This window comes from Gracilinanus agilis, chromosome 2, assembly GCF_016433145.1.
Source record: "Gracilinanus agilis isolate LMUSP501 chromosome 2, AgileGrace, whole genome shotgun sequence".
In the NCBI taxonomy this organism is placed as follows: Eukaryota; Metazoa; Chordata; class Mammalia; order Didelphimorphia; family Didelphidae; genus Gracilinanus; species Gracilinanus agilis.
This window is the reverse complement of record NC_058131.1, coordinates 590867784-590871656: the sequence shown is the minus strand read 5'-3', so window position 1 is coordinate 590871656 and position 3873 is coordinate 590867784. Positions and strand designations below refer to the sequence as shown.

General features: G+C 30.5%; 1 non-coding gene across 1 annotated transcript; it reads right to left on the bottom strand.

The window, feature by feature from the left end:
* Positions 1–938: 938 nt before the first annotated feature.
* LOC123238301 lies at positions 939–1045 on the bottom strand. The gene has a single exon (XR_006505504.1). It is a non-coding gene; the product is annotated as a U6 spliceosomal RNA (small nuclear RNA).
* Between the last annotated feature and the right edge of the window lie 2828 nt (positions 1046–3873).

Sequence of the window (3873 nt, the reverse complement as noted above, 5' to 3'; positions counted from 1 at the left end):
TGTCCTGGGTCATTGTATTGCTGCTGGTACAGAGGTCCATTACATTCTATTTTACCACAGTATATCAGTCTCTGTACAATGTTCTTCTGGCTCTGCTCCTTTTGCTCTGCATCCGTTCCTTGAGGTCTTTCCAGTTCTCCTGGAACTCCTCCAGTTTATTATTCCTTTTAGCACAATAGTATTCCATCACCCGCATATACCACAGTTTGTTCAGCCATTCCCCAATTGAAGGACATACCCTCCTTTTCCAATTTGTTGCCACCACAAAAAGTGCAGCTATAAATATTTTCGTACAAGTCTGTTTATCTATGATCTCTTTGGGGTACAAACCCAACAATGGTATGGCTGGATCATAGGGCAGGCATTTTTTTATAGCCCTTTGAGCATGATTCCAAATTGCCAGCCAGAATGGCTGGATCAGTTCACAACTCCACCAGCAATGCATTAATGTCCCAATTTTGCCACATCCCCTCCAACATTCATTACTTTCCCCTTCTTTCATTTTAGCCAATCTGCTAGGTGTGAGGTGATACCTCAGAGTTGTTTTGATTTGCATTTCTCTAATTATTAGAGATTTGGAACACTTTCTCATGTGCTTATTGATACTTTTGATTTCTTTACCTGAAAATTGCCTATTCATGTCTCTTGCTCATTTATCAATTGTGGAATGGCTTGATTTTTTTATACAATTGCTTTAACTCCTTGTATATTTGAGTAATTAGACCCCTGTCAGAGTTTTTCATTATAAAGATTTTTTCCCAATTTGTTGTTTCCCTTCTGATTTTGACTGGATTATTTTTGTTTGTACAAAAACTTTTTAGCTTGATATAATCAAAACCATTTAATTTACATTTTGTAATTTTCTCTAACTCTTGCTTGGTTTTAAAGTCTTTCCTTTCCCACAGATCTGACAAGTATACTATTCTGTGTTCACTTAAAAAAATATGGAACGCTTCACGAATTTGCTTGTCATCCTTGCGCAGGGGCCATGCTAATCTTCTCTGTATTGTTCCAATTTTAGCATATATGCTGCCGAAGCGAGCACTAGCATATAGTTTTGATGGTTACTGATTTATTATATAGTTTGAAATCAGTTGCCTTCCTTACCATTATTTCATTATTTCCTTTGATTTTCTTGACTTTTTTTTCTATATCAATTTATTAGATCAATAAAATAATCTTGGTAATACAATTGGGATAGAATTGAATAAGCATATAGCTTAGGTAGGAGTGTAATTGTAATTATATTGTATCTGTCACCCATGGACAATCGATATTTCTCTAATTATTTAAATGACTCTGTATAAAATGCATTTTATAAGTATGTTCATATAGTTTCTGTATATGTTTTGAAAGCTATCATCCTAGTACTTTATTCTATCTAAGAATAATGAAAATAGATTATCTCTTACTATTTCTTCTTGTAGGACATTGTGAGTAATATACACAATGCTGATGATTTATGTGTATTGAATGTTTCTCCTTTGATAAAATTATTGATCATTTTAATTAATTTTAATTGAATCTTTAATATTTTCCATTTATATAATCATATCTAAAAATAAAAATAATAGAAAGTAATCATATCTGCAAAAATTTTGTTTTCTTATTGCTAGCAATTCTAGTACAATATTAAATAATACTGGTGATAATGAATATTCTTGTTTTAGTCCTCTTCTTATATGGAAGGTTTCTGATATTCTCATTACAGATAATGCTTGTTGATGGTTTTTAATAAGTTTAAAAATATGTTTTTTAATGTAAGGAAAAATCCATTTATTTATACATTTTCAAGGGTTTTTAATAGGAATGACTGTTGTATTTGGTCAAAACCTATTTCTGCATCTACTGATACAATCATATGATTTTTGTTATCTTTTTGATGTAATCAATTATGTTGTTTTCCTTATTTTTTTCATTTCTTTATTATATACTAATTAATCACTACCAAACATTTAAATAAAAAAGCATAAAAATCATTTGCAAAGCCCAAAACTTTTTATTGTTTGCAATTTGTTTTAAAACATGCAAATCGACCATGCATACTATTATAAACATCCTCTACATTTGTATTCCTGTTGGATTTGTTTTACTTTGCTATCTCCATGTTCTCCTTTCTCATAAATCACCCAACCTTCTCAGTTCCCCAAGGGAACTCCCAGTCCCTTCCTTATAACATCTTCCTTTCCCCCTATTTCTATGTATACTAAGAAGATTTTTATACTTCTAAAGGTGTATGTTGTTTTCTCTTTATCCAAGATCTGATGAAAATAGGGTTCTAGGGTTACCAGCCCTGCACTACCTTCTACCCTTCTCCACAGCAATTCTTCCACCCATTCCTTCTCCATATAAGATAGCCATTCCACCCTACCTTCTCCTAGTTTATTTTACTATTATTTGGACTCATTCCATTCCATTCACTTAAGACCTCAAGTCTTCCACCCACAGTGACCTCATTCTCTAATTATCCCTGGCTGTTCAACTTTACTCCTGACTCCTATCTGCTTTTGCAACTTTTGGCATTGATGCTATAGAGTTATTTTTGGTTGTTTCTGGGGAGTTATCAAGAAGTCAAGGAAGCTTCCAGGCCTACTCTACCTAGTTTTCCTTATATTAAGCCATTCCTACATACCTGGTATAAACCCAGTTTTGTCATAATGTATAATCTTTGTGATTATTGTAATCACCTGGATAATCTTTTATTTAAAATTTTTGTATCTATATTTATTAATGAAATTGATCTATAATTTTCTTTCTCTTTTTACTGTTCCTGGTTTATAGAACAGCTACATATTTATTTCATAAAAGGAGTTTTATAGGATCTGTTCTTTACCAATGACTGAATAATTTATATAATATTAGAATTAGATAATCTTTAAATATTTGATAAAATTGGTCATGATACTTGATTCTTAGGAATTTTCAATTCCTTTTTCTAAAAATAGGTTTGTTTAAATAGTCTATTTCCTCCTTCATTAGCCTATAGAATTTATATTTGTAAGTATTCATCCATTTCACTTAAATTATTAAGTTTGTTGGCACATAATTGGACAGAATAACTCTATAATTGTTTTGAGTTCATTTTCATTAATGGTAAATTTAACCTTTTCATTTTTGATTTGGTTTTCTTTTCTCTTTTAGAAAATCACATTAACCAATGGTTTATCTATTTTTCCATGAAGCTAACTGATTTTTATTTGTTCACTTATTTTCTTACATTCATCTTTGTAAATCTCATTGTGATTTTCAGAATCTCCAATTTAATGTTTAGCTGAGGATTTGATATTTGTTTTTTTTTCCAATTTTAAATTGTATATGCGATTCATTGATCTCTTCTTTATTTTATTCATATAAACATTTAAGAGATATAATTTTTCTCTAATGGTTTGGTAAGCTCTCTCATTATTGTTATTTTCTTTCCCAAAATTACTTCTTGTTGCTAGGTCTTGTTCTTTAACCCACTCATTCTTTAAGATGAAGTTATTTACTCTGCAATTTATTTTTATTCCATGATTCCATGGTCCCTTATTAAATATGTTTAATGCATTCTTATCTGAAAATGATGCATTTAATATCTCTGTTTTTCTGCATTTAATTATAAAATTTTGCATCTTAATATATGATCAATTTTTTGTAAAAGTATCTTATGCCACTGAGAAAAAGGCACATTCCTGTCCGTTCCCATACAGTTTTTTCCAGATATCTACCATATCTAATTTTTCTAATATTTCATTTATCCCCTAATTTTCTTTCTTAGTTATTTTTCCATTAGATTTATCAGTTTAGGACTAAGAACAGTTATCTTTCACTGTTATGCCCTAGTGGTTAACAAAGAGCCAAACGCATAGTAATATTTGTTGAATGAAGTTGAAT